Here is a 19,814-nt window from a genome sequence, read left to right on the forward strand (position 1 = left end):
CTTTGAGTTAGAATTAGGAAAAAATTAAAAGAAAAGGGTTTTGGCTAAAGTCTTGAAGAGAGTGATTGAATAGGGATTGGCACAGAAAAAGTATAAAGTTTTAGAACCGGAAGAAGGATTTGTTTTATTAGTAAATAGAATCCCTTATTACAAGTGTTTTTTTTTTTAATTTTTTAATTGGAGTATAGGTGCTTCACAATATTGTGTTAGTTTATACTGTACAGCAAAGTGAATCAGCTTTACGTATACATATATCCCCTCTTTTTTGGATGTCCTTCTCATTTAGGTCACCACAGACTTCCCTGTGCTATACAGTAGGTTCTCATTAGTACAAGTGTTTTTTAAGTGAAATATATTTGACATATAACATTGCGTAAATTTAAGAGGTACAACATGTTGATTTGATATATTTATATATTGTAATATGACTGCCATTGTAGCAGTAGCACCTCGATCATGTCACATGATTATAATTTCTTTTTTTATGTTGGGAATAATTAACATCTAGTCTCTTAAGCAAGTCTGATGCTTATAATACAATATTGTCATCTATACTCATTATACTGTGCGTTACAACTCCAGGACTTATTTATCTACTAGTTGCAAGTTGGTAACCTTAAAAAAACATCTCTCCTATCCCCCCACCTCCCAGCCGTTGGTAACCACCACTTTCCTCTGTTTTTACAAATCTGGCTTCTTTAGATTAAACATATAAGTGATATCAAACAGGGTTTGTCCTCTGTCTGACTTATCTCACTTAGCATAAGGTCTTCAAGTTCTAACCATGTTGTCATAAATGGCAGGGTTTCCTTCTTTCTTCTGGCTGAATAATATTCCATTGTTCAGCCACACACACACACACACACACACACACACACACACATATGTATGTGTACATACATCTCACATCTCCTTTATCTGTTCATTCATGGAATGGATGGGTGAGGGCACTGAGATTGTTTCCCTCTCTTGGCTACTATGAATAATGCTGCAGATGTCCTTTCAATATCCTGTTTTCATTTCCTTTGGGAGAACCCCTTATTTCCATGTGTAGAAAATGAGGTTCAGTGGGATTTCCCCCCTACCTGGTTCCCGTAGCAGAGGAGGATCAGCAAGCGAGGAGCCCAGGTGCCCAGTCTTTCCACTACATCATTCTGGCCACTTTAGGAGGAGGTGGGGCAAAACCTCGGCTGAGGCACCAAACTGAGTGAGCAGGATGTGGCCGTGGCCATGGCAACAGGACTAGGCTAGGAATGGAGAGACGTGACAGGAAAGGTTTGGAGGTGAACTGGGGGATGGCCAGTGGCTGCTTTCCTCATAGAACATCCTTATTTTGGGCATGTTGACTTGCTAAGTGGCTCCTGAGTCATCCCTCTCGAGGCTAGGAACCAACTCAAATAGAGGAGCTCATACATCACGCCTTTCACCCTGGGCATCGTGGGTACCCACCAAATATTTGTTGATTTGCTTTGACCATGATGCTAGACCTATAAGCGTGCCATGGGAGAGTCTGCGTGTGCCATGACCATAGAGTGTCCTGTTTATCTTGGGAAGGTTCAGAGCAGGGAAAAAATAAGTCACCTCATTACTGATAGCAGGCATTGCTCCTATTGAATCAAAATGCTCTCGTTGACTTGAAACAAGAAACAGTTGAGCTGGAAGAATGTGGCAGAGAATGGAAATGTAGCAGGAAGGTACCATTTTCACCCTCCCTCTGCTGATTACAACTACACCCAAGCAGGGCCCCATGGGTGTGGTCCCCTTTCTCTAGCTGGAGAAAGAAACTCCCCAGAGAACTGTGGAGTCCAGGTCCACTTTTTAATACCTGTAAAATCTGGGGCATGACGTTCACCCCTTTGAGCCACAGTCCCCTCATTTGCTAACACAGATAAAGCACTCAGCATGATGCATGGCAAAGAGCAGGTGTCCAGGAAATATAAGTTCTCCTTTCCCTCCAGGGAGAGAGGGTGGGCTGCGCAGAGAAAGAGAACCAACTTGTGTGGTCTGGTGGCGGAGGGGTGGGAGCTTGGGGAAGAGAGGACACTGAGGAATTCTCAAATCATGAGGCAAGCCTTGAACCTTCCAGAGAAAAGGAAGGAATAGAGACATGGTACGAAACAAAGAGAAAGGTTCCGAATACGTGGATTCAAAGTCCACTTTAAGGCAAGAGCATCTTGGGCAAGTTGGATTCACTCTTTGGAACTCAGCTTCTCAAGTAAAAATAAGGAAGCTTTAATATTAATCTCTGAGGGTCCCTAGAGCTCTATGGTTCAAAGGTTTTAAACACTAAGATGGCAAAAAGCAAGGGCCTGGGCAAGAGAAGTCTCCTCCCTGGTGGTCCTCCCCATCACAGAGCAGAAGATAAGTAGACAAAGAAACACATCAGGACTATCTCAGGATAGTAACCGAAAGATGAAGGTGAAATACTCTCGCTATTTTCAGCCCAGAGGGTCTCCACTTCCCCTGAGTTCCAGTTACTTTTGGGGGCAGTTGCATGGGAGGACTGCCAAAGGGAACACTCTATTTCAAAGGGCCGTAAGATTGGTCAAGTAGGTAAGAAAAATCCATGAAAACCGTCTGTGGCTTTAACCAGCCTTGACTGTAAAGTGAGCCCCAGTCCTGAGTGTTTATCTCTTGGCTGCCATTCCAGGGTGAAGGGAGTAATGATAAGAGGATGAAGGAGAGATTCAAAGTGGAAATCCATCCTCGCATACGGCCGTCTCAGCTGCATCCTGACCCCTGTTAGTAATGTGGCCTGAGGCTTGCTTCAAGTTGATTCAGTCCCCTGAAACGCAAACACCCTCAAGGTAGGCCAGGCACTTCTGAGACGTCAGTCATCACCGACCGAGAACCTCCCACTTCCCAAGTTGGAAAATCAAAGGACGTATGTGTTCTTTGGTCTGGGGAGGCTGACATTTCTATTCCCATCCGAAGTATTTGGATCTGTAGAAGCTGGGTGTATCAGTATCCTTGGGCTGCCGTGATGAAGTGCCACAAACTGGGTGGATTAAAACAACAGAAATGTATTGTCTCATAGTTCAGGAGGCTAGAAGTCCAAAGTCATTGTCTGAGCAGGGCCATGGTCCCCCTGAATGCACTAGGAAAGGGTGTGCTGCATGTCATTCGCCCAGCCTCTGTAGCCTCTGGTGTTCCGCGGCTGACAGATGCATCAGTCCAATCCTCTGCTTTCTCCTCCCTGTATCTTCCTTTTGTATATATATGTCTGTGTCCAAATTTCCCCTTTTTAAAAGGACACCAGTCCTATAGGATCTCAGGCCCACCCTACTCCAGTGTGATGTCATCCTAACTAATTACATCTGCAATGACCCTATTTCCAAGTAAGGCCAGATTCTGAGGTACCAGGGCTTAGGGCTTCCACATCTTTTAGGAGGACCCAATTCAACCCATAACACTAGACTTCTCTAACTTAGGATCAAGAGGCCAAGATTTGAAAGTAACATTCCCCAAAGATTAAAGACCGTGAACATCTATTCTTTGCGCCCAATACTCCTTCATGAGAAATGATACATTAAAATGGACACCAACGCAGGCAGCTCCAATGGGTAACTGGCCCATAATCTCTCTTCCTTCACCCAACCCACATCTTAAACCTCCATGAGCTTCCAGACACTCATAATGCACTTCAGTTACAGAGTAATACACCCCTCAAATAATCCCACGCCAAAGCTGTTTATGTAACACTAAGGAGCCTTGATGTAGCTGCATCCAAGTAGAAATAAACATTTTATTCTATTCAGCAAAGGAAGGCTTCCTGGGGGAAGTGGTCACAGAAGGCTGAGAACAGAAACAGGCATCTAGGAAAAGACATGTATGTGAATAAGGCCCAACACTGAAAAAGTTTCATATCAAATCGTTACCCGTTTCCCCAAATCCCCACAAAGAAACATTCAAGCTAGAATAGTTTCAGGGGGATAAAAAGCGCACAAAACAACAATTTCATTTACTTCTGCCTGGCTTCGGGTACAGAAAGTTTCAGGGGAGGGTCATACAAAAAGGCTCCCTTTCTCCGTGTCTTCTAACATATTATTTCTACATGAGTACTATCAGGCTAGTTACCCAAAGACTGATGCAGAACAAGAAGCCGATCACATTTCCCAATCTTATTTGCAAACAAGCGTTCATTTCCTGCTTATCAAGGCATCGTGCGGGCACTTTGTCTGTTCAAATCATTGTCTTAAGCCAGTGATGCAAACCACTGAGCAAGGCTGGCCCCAGCCAGAGCCCGGACGCTCAATGTCATTGAGCTCAAGGAGCAGATAATTAGTATTGAAAGGTGTGATTGCACCCCACTCAGCCAGGTAATCAGCCCCTGATTTCTCTTCAAGATTCTAGACCAATTGGAAATCTTAGCCCAAGAGGAGGCTGGAGGGAATTATCCTGGAAGTGTAGTATCCCTTTTCAAATATAAACACTGGACAATTATCCCAGCCAGTTAGCCCTTCCTTGCTCGGCACACGGCATCCCAGGCGGTGAGCAGAGGGGACCGTGCTCTTCCCAGGCAGGTCTGCCTCCTGGCCCCGGCTCCCATCGCCCCTCCCAAGACTGTCGCAACCTTGGGATGTCTCTGGAGACTGAGTCTCTTCATCCTGCTGCTTGTTTTGCAAACATTTGGCTGCTTCATGGGTACCTGCCCCGACCTGAGGCCCGAACTCCCTCTTGGCTGGGATGGGGAAGGCTTCTTGAGAAGGGCTGATCTCTTTTCCCACTCAGATCCGATGGCTTGGAAGTGAGAGATTGGACTGCATCTTTCTGCTATTCCTTCAAGGATGGAATTCCACTTCTCTGTTCTCCGACGCCAGCAGCCAACTTTGACAGAAAACTTGGTTAAATATTTCAATCGGCATAAAAACAAAACATCTAAGCAATGAGTTAAAGCCTCAAAAGAGAGCTCTAGTCTCCTTTCTGACATAGGTGGGCCCTCCTCCGTGGATAGGGATGCCATCTGACAAGGAAGATGCATATGGAAACGCAGTTGCCTCTCTATCAAAGGATGCTTTCTCCATCCCTTTACAGGGCTTTGCTTTAACCAAACTCACAATGGCCAACATAGTTAGCAAAATAAACATGATCGTTCATAAAATACCGACTCTTCCCGGCTCTGATGGAGGCGGTGCAGGCAGCCACCTGCCCCCAGACTCAGAGGGAGGGCCCAGCATATAAACAAAGTTTGCATGCAAGACTCCATGTATTGTCAACATATCATGTTCAGGTTCCTGCCAACCTCACAGCAGGCACATACTCTACATTATGTAATGCGGAGAGCAGCAAGGTTCTGGGAAAAGAGGCTTTTTGTTCCTTAGAACCTATCTACCCACTTGGGCAGATGTCTTCTGAATCAGGCCAAGCAACTCTCAGGAGCTGAGCCCCCAGAAAAGGTGCTCAGAGCCCCAGGTCACTGCTGTTCTTTCTTGCCTCTAGAAAATGCTGAGATTACAGTTTGTATTGCTGGGCAAAGGCCCTTTTGCCCTCTGCACAAAGCTCATCTTGCTTCCAATGCACCCTATTTTCCCCTACATTCTATTATGAAAATCTCAAATATCCAGAAAATTTGAAAGAATCACCCAGTAACAACCCATGAGACATATTTTTAAGTTATTGCTCTTCTCCTGCATGGCTCTTGTATTCCTACCCTCTTCTCCAAGCCACTTTTTTCAAGAGACTTTTCATGGGAAACCTATGACACGGGAAATCAGTACTCTGTGGTTCTTCAAGGTGATCTCCAGGGCTTCTGGCCTTCCTCTTTCAGAAGGGAGAAGAGCCTGGGTTACTGTTCTACACAGATCTGGTTTTTGATCTCAACCCTTCCACTTACCAGCTGTGTGAACCTGGATGTGTTATTGTCTTGCTCTGAGCCTCAGTTTGCCTTCAATTTATGATGGGCAGAGAGCTCACCCAATGAACCTAGGCTGAGCATTTATTAGACTCCAGGAACCCTTCCACATGACATCCGCTAGCTCAGATGCTCAGGTGGCCTTGTGAGAGGGGCCCTAGTGTTGCCTCCCGTTGTAGAGAATCAGGCTGGACATCCAGGTCCTCTAACTTGTGGTGCCCTTGTAAAAGGAGCCATCGTGAGCATGGCATATTTAGTACAAAGTTTTTACTCACTGTGGCTTTTCAATGACTAATTCAAGGATTAGTATTAGCAGCAGTAGTATTTTTAGAAAGGGTCCCCAATCAGCACCCGGTTATAGATGAGAACATAGCCAACAATAAGTGCTTCTCATTGCCCTGGATTCCTATACTCCATTCTTTTAACAATTGAGGCCATTACTATTGCCGGAGCACTAGGGATGCTACCCACCCCCACCCCCCCCAAACCCAGGGTCCCCTGGAGAGCTGTTTTCTGTCTAGCTGGCAAAGACCTTTCTGCAAAGCACTGCTTTGAGTGCTCAGATTTTAAATTCAGAAAACTGGATAGTACGGTTGTGATAGGAACCAGAGAACGTTAAAATGCCGTAGTTGGGTAAGGCCATGCTGTATCAGACAAATAGAATTCAGACACCAGCACTTGTTAAGGTATATCCTTTATTGGCTGGATCACCTTTTTTTCTTTTTTTAAGTGATGGAAATTTATCAAATCTAAACTCTGTCCATATGCCCTGCTGTAAACATGGCTATTTACATCGTGGAAATATTTCCAGGCGGACTCATCCCTCATCTGTTAAGCCCAAAGATATTTTCCATGGCGGCTGCCATACAAATTTGAAACCCTGAGAGTTCTGAGGCTCATGCCCCACAGATGATTAGCTCTTCTCTGTTTCTAGGGGAAGGCATGGGATTCCTTAAGCAAATGGATTGCCATCTTTCAGGCCAAAAAGCTCTTGACAGTTTCCAACCCTTCCCTCCTTCTAAGCTCCTTCACACACAACTCTAACCAGATTCCTCCATAAGGGAGCATGTCAGAGATTGCTAAGGTCAGTCTTCTGGCCTTGGGAAAAGCAAAAGAAGAGTGAGTGCATGCTAACTTTTGATGAAGAACTGCCTTCGAGTGAGAGATGCAACTGAAGCCTAGAGATGTGGTATAGCTTTTCTAAAGTCACAGAGCAAGTCAATCAAACAAAAAACAAAAAACAAAAAAAGAGAGAGAGAGAGAATTTATGAGTTCTGAATCCAGAGTACTGCTGTGCGTTAGATAAGGAATAACGCCCATTTGCATAAGTCCAGAGACTCGAGAACTGAAACAAATCCTTGGAGAACAAGCGTTTTGGAAACAATTGAAAGCACGCTAATGACATTGTCTTTCTCAAAGACTGCAGTTTCAGATGCACCAAGATAGGACACTGTTGATGAATCTGATACATTTTGCATCAGATGAAAAAGAAGGGGCATCTTCTGAGTCTTTGCCATTAGTAGTTGAAGAAGAAAAGTTAGAGTTTGGCTAAGAGATGCCCAGCCCAGGAGAGAGACAAAGGTCCACAGAACAGATGGACATGTTCAGAAGGAAAGGGACTACCAACTGATCAAACCGTGAAACTCTCCCCAAAGTAGAGTCACAAGCAACTCCAGAGCTGTATCTACAACCATACAAGGGTTCTTGCTAAAATCTAAAGAGAAGGAGAAGGAGTGAGGGGGTGGGGAGGAGGGATGAAATGAGGTAGCAGTGTCCATCAGGAGCCTACACACATTTATGAGAATTATATTTAAGAACTTGCTTTGGGAAGGACTCTCCTGACAAGTCATCTGGGCACATTAATCCTTCCTTGGGCCGTGGAAGTTCACCGCCAGCAGCTGACATGGCCTCGTAGAGAAGCAATCAAGGACGGGCAAGAGAAAGTGATGCTTTAGGTGGGCTGGCAGAACAACTTCGTGGGCTGCTGTGTTTTTTAACATACTCACAGAACTATGTGAAGCCAAATGTTCTTCAGGCCGGGCCAGACGTTCTTCCCCCACCTTGGGGGTCTGCCAGTTTTTGCTGGCTCTCTCTCCACTGTCAAGCCTTCTTGTGAAATGACTGGTACTTCCTGCTTCCCGTCGCACCCCAGACCCAGACACGCTACCTCTCCCTGGGTAGCCGCCCTATGGTTTTGTGAAAGGGAGCCAAGGGGCTCTTGAGGACATAGGAGCCCTGTTCAGATGAGAACAGAAAGGAACAAGGTCATTTCCCCTGCTGCTTCCTAGTTTTCTTCTACCTTTTTCTGCTCCCCCTCATCTCTGACCATGGTCGCTTCTCCCTGGCTCTAATTCAGCGTCACATTCCTGCTTCTTTGTGTCCCAGCCTCCCAGCTACAAGGCCACGAGATGTTCAGAGAGCTCTGGCTCCAAGAAATTCTCATCTCCATAGACCTGTCTACCCACCTCCCACCTGCCTCAGAGAAACAGCCAACATTCCTTCAGTCCCACAGAGAAAGGGTGTGACTTGGATTACTCAATGAAGCCTCCGAGCCAGCATCTTATGCCCCCAAAACAACAGCGTTGTGTTTTTCTTGGACTTGCTTCATTTTATTTGGTTTCTCCTTTGATTAGCAGGAAGAACTCCTCTCCCTCCCCCTCCTTTTTTTTTTTTTTTTAATCCACCAGCCCAGTTCTTCCGTTCTTCCAGTAGGATCCCAACCCCCAACCTCAATAAGGTGAAGCCCTGGATCATGAACTTGAGTGACATCAGTGAGCTTGAGAAACGCCATCCGTTTCTCCCAGGCTGTCTCACACATGGGAATCATCTCTTGGGAGCCTACAGGCCATCTCCGATCTGTTTGTTTTGGATGCTAATCCCAGGACGCTGGGTGAGGTGTTAGTCAGACTGACCTTTCCCATTTTCTGAGTCAGTGATCTTAGATCACTAAGTCAGGCTCTAAGTGTTGAAAATGAAAATCAATGTGTGGGCCCCGCCAGAGGGAGCCGGGAAGGTGGGAACAAAGGGGTGAGAGGGGAAGGTGACACGTTGGTTTTGGTTGAGACAAACAAACACAACCCTCTATCTGAGATCAAATCCATCCTCATCAAAAAGGATTCTGAGCATTTGGGATGAGGCTCATATTACAAAGAGTCTTACAGGGACTTGACCCCCTCTAGACACGTATTGCCTCTGAAAGGGCTAGTATCAGTCGGAAGTCTCAAGAGAGCTTCCATCCATCCCCAAACAACCCAATCTCCTGGTATTCACGGAATTTTCTGTTTAGTTGTCTACTGAGTTGGGAGGTTGGTTGGGCTGCAAGAGACATTTATGGAGTATCTTACCTCTCACCAGGCGAGGGCATTTAGGGCACCCACCAATTCCACCCCAAGCCTCTCTATCAAACAAATAGATCTAATGGAATAACAATGCTCATAATGCCAGGTGCTTGTTTGGATCGGCTTTTTAAATCCAGCTCTTATCTCAGAGGTCAAAGTCCCTAGTAAGCCTGAGGCAACGCCGCTTAAATATCAATGGAAACTCAGACAAGGCAACTTCTCATTTTTAACAGGAGAAAACAGGCTCCTTGAGAAGTGTTTCTCAAAAGGTCACACAACATATTTACAGGAACACAGAGGTCACATTTTTGGTCTAAGGAACCCTGGGTTTAGGATTATTAACGGAAAGGTATATGGACGTTGCATTGTGTTGGTAAAAGTTAGTTTTTAGGTTTAACCGAATATACTGACCATCCCCTCAAGCTCTGTTGCATTAGAATCTTCAGAACTCTCCTATCTCCCAAATCGTCAGTGAAACATTTTTTCTCCTACCTAACCAATTCCAGCACACAATCTGGACTTCCTTTCACTTAAACATATCAAGCATAGCAGGTGCAATTCCCTTCAACAAATATTTGTTGAGCACCAATTACCTTCAAGGCATTTGCTCAAATCAGATAAAAAATGCTAAACCCGCTTGTGAAGCAAACCATCCCTTATCACACTCTCTCTCTGTTTCCAAAATTCAGCACCTCACTCCTTTCTTTTTTTTTTTCTTCTACCATCCTGTTCTCAAGAAGCGACAACTTGATTATAAAAAGAAAGAAATTATCCCTATTTTCTTTTCTCAGAGAACGCGCACACACAGACACATAGCCACGCACGCACATCTGTATAAAATAATTATTTGTCAGTAAGATCTCCCCAGACGTCATGGATGAAAATACACTAGGCCCGTCTAAGCTGCGAGTATGCATTTTTTTTAAGGCTCCACGAAAAGAAAAAGAGAAAAGGCAAAACCCAACAGGACCCTAAAGGAGTCAGATCCCTTTCTATATTGTCAGGTAATTGTTAGCAGAAATCGGCTGTAATAACAAGCCATTTTAAAGGAATGCCAATTCAACTCACTCCTGCTCAAAGAAGATCCAGAGTCTGCCTTTGTTCCTAACCTGGGCAGTTTTGAGAAAATAACAATACCTTCTTTTAGAAACTGGGGAATCTGAAAGGTAGGGCTTCTACTCTCCCAGATAAGGGCTGGCAGGAACGGTGAGTGCTACCAAGGGCAGGCTGGTGTCAGCTCTTGCTGGGGGCCAGCCAGGAGCCCCTGGAGGAGAGGGCCATCCTCCGGGGAGGCAGGGAGGTTTGGGGCGGGGCTGGAGGGGTGGGGGGGCGGGGTGAGGGTTGTGGCAGGAAGAGAGCGTCTTGCTTTCAGAAACTTAAAAAAGGATCTCAACTCCTCCGTGTGGACGGGCCAGCCCAGGCCTCCAGAGTGGCAGAAACACCAGTCTCTTCGGAAACGGCTCCCTGCTGACGGTATGTTTGCAGTCTGGGACAGTTTTACACCACTGGTTCCTTCCAAGAGTCTGAGGTTTAGGGTTTGGGTGAGCTTGAGGGTTAGTGTTTTTTTTTTCTTCCCCCCTACCTTTTTATTCACAGTTTCCAATACACAAAGCACTTTATACCATCCATGGAAACCCCTGTGGCCACAGACTAGAAAAAGACTATGACGAGTGTTCGACACACGCGGGGAAGGCAGAGGGCAGTGTCCAGTTATGTGGCACGGATGTGTTGCTTTTTTTAAAAAATCAGGTCCCCAAAGCGGCATTTCTTTGCGAAAGGCTGGACGGGCAAGGGCTTCAGCTAAGAGAGCAGCGCAGCCTGACATGATGGATTAAGAAATGAAGTTGCCTTGAGTTGGTCCATTTGGGTAGTTGTGTAGCACAAGCCAGGCCTCTCTTAGACATTCGTGAAATGTTTGTGGAGTGAATGTGCGATGCTTTTTTAAAGGGCTCTGTGTCATCGTTAGAATGTACTGGATGCTTCCCAGAGGCCGGAGTCCTAACGTTTGAATCTGTCATTGTTCTCATCCCCACTAGACTCCCTGGCTGCCCTGAGAAGGATCTGAGCTCAGGAAACATCAACAAAATGTGCTACTAGGGACTTCTCTGGTGGTCCAGCGGTCAAGGGGGCCGGGGTTCCACCCCTGGTCAGGGAACTAGATCCCGCCTGCTGCAACTGAGACCCGGCGCAGCCATATGAATAGATAAATAGATAAATAAATAAATGTTTTTTAAAATAAATAAATAAAATGTGCTACTAAAATAACTGATCTTTGTTCTTCTCTTGAGGTCTTCTGTCCCTTTCTGTATACTCTCTGGAGATAGTCCTGTGCAATCACCTTTACCCACCTTTCCTTTTTTCCAACCAATTATACCGGAATGATTGCCAAAAATGAAGACTGAGCCCAGTTGAATTCTAATCTGGCTCCTCCATAGAGAAAACGCTAGAGAACGGTGGAAAGGACACCATCAGGGAATCTGAGCTCCAAGTCTCCGCAGCATCTGCCCACCCCCCTCTTTGGAGCATCAGCTTCCTCTTTCCTTAAACCAGCATCACAACCCTCTCCCCACGTGCTGTACACCATCAAGTCTCAAACATCAATCTTTGCTGTACAAATGAAATGTCTTCTCATACAGACCAAGTTTGAACCAGAGGATTCTAATCTTGATTCCTCCCCGAAAGAATGCGTTCTTCTCCTACACTGTCCTTCTCCAGGGTCTGGGCAGGAGGGGAGAATGGCTATAAGGCAAACAGCGAGTACCAATGGGAAGTGAGATCACCAGGTTACTGAATCAGCCGTGACTTAATGCAAAACGCAAGACAGCCATTTGAGAGTCAGAAATCCCAGCAGCCCCTCTTCCCTCCCAAGCCCTTCTCTTCCACTGACAGCCTTGTTTGGGAACTTTTGTCCCCAAATCTGGGTTGCCTCATAAAACACAGAGTCCAAAGGAAATAAGGCAAGGCCAAAAAGAAACAAGGCTATGGGTAAAATTTCCCCCACTGGAGAAGAGAGATGACAATGGCATAGCCCATCTGGTCTTCTGAGTTTTTACACAATAAGCATCCAAGCGTTGGTGGCTATTGTTTTCTTGTTTCACTGTTGCTGTTAGTGTGGGTTTTTAGCCCTTTGCCCTTAGAGCTGTAAAAGTTTGAACAAGTGACTTAACCATTCTAAACCTTATCTTTCTCATCTATTAAATGGGGGAAAGGAAGAAGTACCATGAAAGGTTTTCTTGGGGGGATACAGGTGACATATCCAGGTAAAGCCCTTAGCAGATTGCCAAGCACATGGTAAGGGCTCTGCAAACACTTCCTCTTATTAATAAATGACCCAATGGAGCAAAAAGGGACAGGGTGATGACACAGGGCCCTGCCTTCCAGAATGATGAGGACTTCTCCAGGATTAGGGGGACAGTGACCTCCCATTTCTGCTATGTTGAATGAAATGATTTTGAAAACCTGGACAAGCCTGGATCAAGATGTAAAAAAGCTGCCACCCAACCCAGAGAAGAAAGAAATCCCAACACACCTCAGAGTGAAATGATGGCTGTGAAACGATGTCAACCAAGGCACCACTTCTGCAAACCCAGAGAGGTTCTCCTGAAAAGGAAATGAAGAGGAGGAAAGACAGGTCAGATGAGCAAGGTTCAAGTCACGCTTTGTCCTCTGCTCCTGTGAGACAAAGGTGGCCAAACCCTGATTAGGGGAGAAGGGAGGAGATAAGATCAGAGACACATTTCACAAAAGGGTAGAGCCCCCCGTCTCTCCGCGTGACCCAGAAAAGAGCCAGAGCCCAAGGAGATCTCCGGGGGAACAGTGAGAACGTGGGGGAGCGGTCTGCTTGGACGAGGCGGCCGGCGGGCCTGGGAGCCAGAGTTCCGTGGAAACAGCGGTGTGTGGCACTCTGCATGTGTGGGACGCGCCAGGGGAGGCAGATGCGACCCTGGCAACACGGGATCCAGGGACCTGCCTCTCCCCTTAACTGCGTGACCTTGAGCAAGCCACACGCTCTTTTCAGGGCTTCTGTTTCTGAACACGAAAAAGCAGGGAGAATAATTTCTTCCCCTCACAGCGTCCTAAACATGCCCAGGGAATACAGCTGATGAGTGGATGTAAGGGCACTTCAAAAGCAGAAGCAGGAAGCAGCCGCAAGGAGTATTCATTAGCGGTGAAATTATTTTTCAGTAACAAGTGAGAAGGCACAAGAGCCGATTCTTTAGAGTGATGCGTGTGTGCGCGTGTGTGCGCATGTACACGTGCGCATGGGAGAAAAAGAGAGAGGGGATAGAGTGTGAACCCCCAGGATTCCTGCCCCGGAGCGAGTGATTCCGCAGCGTGTGAATGGGCGTTCGGAGGGAACCGCGTAGAGCTACGATGGGTGAGTCCGGGTAGGTGCTGGTTTTGTGGGGCGGAGTGATGGAAATCACAGTGTGGATGGAAATGGACACAGTGCACTGAGTAGGGAGAATACAGGCTCTAAACAGACTGGAGGCTTCTCTTCCCTAAGCCGGGAACCCCACATTTCCTACCCGGGGTGGCGCCCACTGGCTGGAAGAGAATGCCCATCCTCGACCTCTCACTGCATCACCCCACCCGTATGGCACCAAGTTTCACCCAGGAAGAGCAAAGAGCCGTGACACTTTGACACTTAATAGCTAAATAAATACATGTTGAAATTAACTCCTCCCACCCCGCCCCACCCCACCCTCCAGCCAGTGCAATAGTTCCCAAAGCTCCAGTTTCTCTCCTCCTCCTGTTTCTCCTTGCCCTCTACCTCTCCTTCTCCCCTTCTTCTTCCTCCAAGTTAGTCACTGTTTGGAATGAGGGGCAGGGGTGGAGATGGGTGATTTTGTTTTTCAAGTGCCTTTGGTTGGAGAGGATGTAGGGTGTTAGGTCCAAACATTACCGCAAGAGTCCCCCAAGTCCCTAGACATCGTACATCCACGTTACACACACTTTCATTCTCTCTTTCCCTTTAAATCCCCCCCGCCCCCAAAGAGGAGTAGGGGAGGGATTTGTGCTTCTGGGGCTCCTGGGACTGATTAGCCTGCAGATTTCAGGTAGCTCCAGCCACATGTGCAGCCCACATGACACCCCTAATTCCATACCCACAGCCCTCCTTCTCCAAACAAACAGCAGCGCCCTTGGCAGAGGAAAGAAAATGCCTTTCTTAGGGGAGCTGCAGAGGAAAGCCAGGTCATAACTGTCTGCTCTGCTCTGGACCACCCCCCTTCCCCACTCTCCCCGCCCACCATTCATTCCACAGGCAGCCACACCGCGCGCGAGGCTCATCCATGAAAGGACTGTACCTCATGCTTAGAAAAGCAAGCAAGAAAACCAGGAAGAGAAAAATATTTATTATCCTTGTATATTTGGGTAGCAAGGGCTGGGGGTTTTAGAGGTTCTGATATGTTAATAATGATTTCAGTTTGTGGTTTGTTTTCTCAGAACCTGTAAATCCCGGCCAGAAATGTACAAAGATTGTAATCTAAAAGCTTTACATCCATCACTCCAAAAATTCTCCAAAGGCATGTCTCCAACACTCTTTCCTATAGGAAGAAGTCAGAGGGTAGGAAATTTAAAAGAGGATTCCAGAACAAGGACAGACTTCCTTGTGAGTGGCATAGGCAGCCGTCTACGGGACACATTTTGGAGGGGAGCTATAAAGATATCTCATCCGACCAGCCAAGGTGTCCCACCACGTGACTAGCAGAAATCTACCATTAGATATTCATTGCTGTGGCTAAGTTTTGGTCATTCATTCTCTAAATGAATCTTTATTCGGCAGAGTCTTTGTGGCATATAGACTGGGGATACAAGGAGAATAACACTCTGTACTTGTCCTCAAGGAGATCACAGTTTAACGGTAAACATATCCACACAAAGGACAAATGACAACACAAAGAGGCATGAACAAAATGTTATAAAAACAGAGAGATAAGAGCAAATATCCATTCCTGGGGAGACCTCAAGTCTTCAGAGGGGTTAGATCTGTGAAGACCTCGGATCTCTATCTCCTGTTAACGTCTGGCTACCTCTGAGACCAAGAATATACTAAGTATATAGTCATTTACTCCATAGTCTGAATAAGGCTCACATCTTTCCCAAGAGAACAGTAGATGAGGGCAGCTTTTATCTGAGAGAGACACCTTTCCCTGAAAAGGGAGAGTTGTGCTGCCGGCAAGCGTAAGGAAGGCTCCCCAGTCCATGAGAAAGGAAACTCCTGAAGATGAGGGATAAGCCAGTACATAAATCCAGGAAGGCTGGGCCGGTTCAATACATGAGTCATTGAGGAACAACCAAAAAACATGGAAAAGACCTGAGGAATTAGGACTACTCTCAGGAATGAGCAAATGAAGGCAAATCAATAATTCTTTCTAAGGAAATTCCAAGGAAGCTTTGCTTGGGATTTCTTAGAATCAAAAGAGAACCTGGTCTTTTCTCTGAACCCATTCTTAAGTCTCAAATGCAGCCTCACTCTCACTTCCTGGTTTGTTTGACTGAAAATCAAAGTGCCCTTGGCAGAAGTGGGCTGGCGAAGCCTGGGGACAAAGGAAGGGGTCGGTGACCGTTCTTGCCATCCTCTGCCTAACCTGTCCGGTCCTCTTGGCTGATACTAACCCAAGACTTGGCTAAAGCAGATCTCAGACCTTGCTGAGCTGAGGAAGTGAGCTTGGAGGCAAACACCTCCACCAATATCACTCTGAAACCCCGCTTTCCTCAGATCTAAGCTCCTGGAGGAGAGTCAGAATCAAGAGAGCCTCCTCCGTGCCAGGAAAATAAAAAGCAATTAGTGACTTTTGCTTTAGGCAGAATCGAAAGGGGAAAAAGAAATCTTGGAGCCTCACAAAACCCCACCTTCCTGGGCCTCTCCGGAACCACAATGTTCAGCCCACTCAGCGTTTGGCCAATGCCACCCTCTCCTCCCTCAGAAGATTTCTTTGCTCCTGGAAAATCATCTGGAAACTGTCATCACCACTGTGCTGGTTGGCAGATGTCCTCCAAAGAGAGAGTGAAGCGTATACCCCACACTACAAGGCATTTCTGGGCTTGGACCAAGAAAGGGGGGGGCGGGGCGGGGAAAATGATGGCTGAGGCACAGGGCAGAACAGGATCAGCGGGGACAGAAGGAGAGAGGTGAGCTCTGGGGGCAAGAGAGAGGAGATGGAAAGGGATCGTACACTGAGCCAGGAGCTTAGAACCACTTCTCCCTCAGCACTTTGATGGAGCAGCAAGGATGGGAAGTAGCTCTCTGTGACCCATGCATTCTTTCAGGGCAGGAAGAGGGGAAACCATGGCAGAGGCAGAGAGAGCAGATCTCAGAACACAGTGAGCCCAGAGGACAAAGCAGGGAATGGGTGGAATTCAGAGGCTGAATTCTGATGGAAACCAGACCAGGAGACAACAACAGCAGGGACCCAATCTTGTCCCCTTTGGATGTTCAGGCACATAGCAGGCCCATCAAGCAATGTCCACTGAACTGATTTATGTGGGGGCTGAGGATGACTAAGGTTGGGCTCTCTGGGGCAGAGCTGACAAGGGAAAGAATGACCGGAAAGGGTATGGGAATGGAGAGAACAAGATGTCCCCACTGCGCTGTACTTCCTCCAGAACTGTACTCCACTATCTGGGGTCCTGGAGGCAACACTCAGACCTACGGAGCCCGTCCCCGCACAGCCGCCCGGGGTCACCCACACCTTGGAAATCTGCAAGCACCAGAGGCACCTGGTTTGCTGCCCATGATACCTCATGCGTTTAGGACAGTTGAGGTTCAGACAACAGCTGGATTCGGGGCTCCTTCCCAGGCCAGGCCTCTGGGGGGGAGCAGACCCTGGAGGCAGGGGGTTAAAGCCAGGATAGAGCATGTGAGCCAAGACTACCCACCCTACCTTCCTTTCCTAGTGGAGATAGAACCCTCCTTCCAGCAGACACCACTTTTCTGAGGACAACCTGCCAACCTGTGAGACGTCGCCACTGCTCCCAGAAAGGGAGTATTTAAGGAAAAGGTGCCTCCGTTTAGGGCTCTCTAAGACTACCTGTCCCTTTTGAAGAATAATAAATGCCCTGAGGTCCGAATTTCTAGTGACCCTACCCTTAAATTATACGGAGAACTGCTATTTGTCGCTGCGTTGCACGTGGTTATGAAGGCAGGTGAGACTAAAAGGACAGTCCTCGTCTGTCAACCGAAGCCGGCAGTTTTGTGAGCTTTAGGGGCACCGGGGAGGGAAGTCGTTTCTGCCACCACTCCTGCCTCGTCCAGGCTGTTGGGCCTTCTCTCATGTTTCCTCCCACCAGGAAACTGGGGGAGCAGCAGTTTCCAACCCAAGAACTCAGTGAGACAGAAGCAATCTGCACTTTCCCATTGGAAGTACACACGTGTTGTCCTAAAGATGGAGACATGGACACTGTGAGAGTTTTCTGGGTCTTAACGATGTAAAGGCGAGGATACAAAAAACAACCATGACAGCATCAACACAACAAAACCCCTGTTCTTCTCATCTATGCCAGGCCAAATCTCACGCTCGTCAAAAAGGGCGGGCGGGGGGGGGGGCGCATTTAAGAGTTTACTTACTCCTTTTACATCAGTGAAAGGGCCTTGGGAGAAAAATGTCACGGAGAGAAGAAAAAAAAAAAAGAAAAAGGAAACGAAAAGAAAGAACCTGCTTTCTCAAAATGCCTCATCTGCCTATTGGAAGCTGGGAGAGAACAAGAGACACCCCTTGCTTCTCCCTTGAAATAACCCCGGGAGGGAATCCGGTAATCACGCTGCCTGTCTTCCCTGCAGGCTTGCAGACAGCGACGCGGACCAAGAAATTAATTTGAAATAAACAATGACAAGGCAGGAAGCCCAGCGGGTCCCCCGGGTTCCCTGTGGCCCCCTCTTGGAGAATCCCCCAGGCTGTTTAACCAGGCTCTTGGTCCGCCTACCCTCTACAGTTTTTGCGACGTCACCGCTCTGAGAACCCTCCGCTTTAAGACTTCACTCCGGGGAAACTCGAAAGTTGGGGGCTGACCTCATGGCCTTGGCCTTCCCGGGGCCCTCGGGGCAGAACGCGCTACCGCTGCCGCCTGAGCTCGGACCGGAGGGCAGGCGACCCAGCTGCGCTCTCTGCCCTTGAGCCTCGCTCACGCCGCTCCGAAGCGGGGCCCAAGTCTCGGCAGGAAGGATGCCCGGCTTGGCCCTGAGAACGTAGAGGTGCCAGAAACCCGGGCGATGCGCTCTGCCCCGGGGATAGAAAAGGACTGCGAGAAAGACACAAGATAACTTGTCTTTAATTCTGACAGTTACCTGCGTGATTGTTCAATAACACCATTTCTCACTTTTCGTAGTTGGATGGAAACATTTCCCAGATTCATAAAGATCCGAAATAATCGCCCACCCTTGAGGACATCTTAGAGGGAGCGGCTGTTAGAGTCGCCTCAGGCTGAGATTAAGTCCTCGCTCTAGAACCCGCCGTCCCTTTGGGGAATCGGCACAAAACTCCTGAGAATCTCAGCTCTTTTCTGTCGGTTCCTTCCCTGGGACCGAACACACCCTGAACCGAAAGGGGACCCGAGGGGAGGCAGGTGAGAATCTGATCTACAGAGGAAACTCCTGGGGGCTGAAGTGAGCGCCCTGACCCTGTGGCGCCCTCGGCAACCGAGGCACCGCTGCGTCGAGCGCTTATTTTATTTGTGTTTTTGAAACATCAAGGCAAAAGCACCTTCAGCTGAAAATGCCTGAGAGGTTTTTAAAAGAGGAAAATTGTGGAGGGACGGAAAAACAAAAAAACAAAAAGCAAAAAACACTTGGCCCAGGAAATTTCCCGCAGGCCGTCCTAGGGATGTGTGGAGGCAATCCGAATGACGCGCGGCTCCCTTGTACCTTGACTAAAACCAGATATTTTCGAAAAAGTAAGGTTAAAAAAAGAGAGCACGCTCCCTTCGGAAGCCAAGCCCCTTTGGGACCGGGACTCCCCCACTCCCACCCCTCCGTTACCCCTCGGATGGCCGGCCAGCCCTGGACTGGCCAGCTCCTCCAGGCTCTTGCTTTGGCTCGGGTCCGCGCCCCCGGGGCGCCGCGCGGGGTGGCAGCCGCCGCTGCCCCAGGCCCGGCCGGGTCACCGGGGAGCACACTGACGGCTCGTGCCTCCTTCCCCCGACACCTCGTCCCGTCCAGCTCACCCCCTTTTCTCTTCGAAAACAGAGAGGGGAAGAAAAGTGAAATGCCCCTCTCGGCCTGCAGTTTTAGGGGCGCTGGAATTATATAGTCTTGGGTGACGCTGGTCGGTGAATCTCCCAGAATAGGGCGCCCGTTTGGGGAGAAATTTGCATGGAGAAACGTACAGTCACATGCGTTTATGGAACGTGTTGCTGGGAGGTCTGGAGGCCTGCGATGTCCAAAGATCACATTTATTTGGCCGGTTAACAGATATTTATTGCGTACCTAACGAAGCGACCTGGGACTTTCCTCTGCCCTCTTGCTGTTGCCGTCCGGCCCAACGCTTGTCCTGGGACAAGCTTACCTGCCGCTCCTTTTCAAAGAGAACTGGTGTCGGGCGCGCAGAGCGACAGGCAGACAGGATCCACGCCCAGTGAAGAGTGCTAATTACCGAGGAGCGGTTGGCAGCGGAGGGAGGGCCAGA

At 47.9% G+C, this 19,814-nt stretch overlaps 1 long non-coding RNA gene across 1 annotated transcript in view; it reads right to left on the reverse strand.

The window, feature by feature from the left end:
- The window catches only part of LOC309617955, an 81,745-nt gene that overhangs the window by 58,563 nt on the left and 3,368 nt on the right, over positions 1-19,814 (reverse strand). The window contains exon 2 of the long non-coding RNA XR_014238217.1: positions 12,719-12,789. This is a non-coding gene — a long non-coding RNA (uncharacterized lncRNA). The remainder of the gene's footprint in view (positions 1-12,718; positions 12,790-19,814) is intronic.

This window comes from Balaenoptera borealis, assembly GCF_965194805.1.
Source record: "Balaenoptera borealis genome assembly, chromosome: 20".
Lineage (NCBI taxonomy): Eukaryota > Metazoa > Chordata > Mammalia > Artiodactyla > Balaenopteridae > Balaenoptera > Balaenoptera borealis.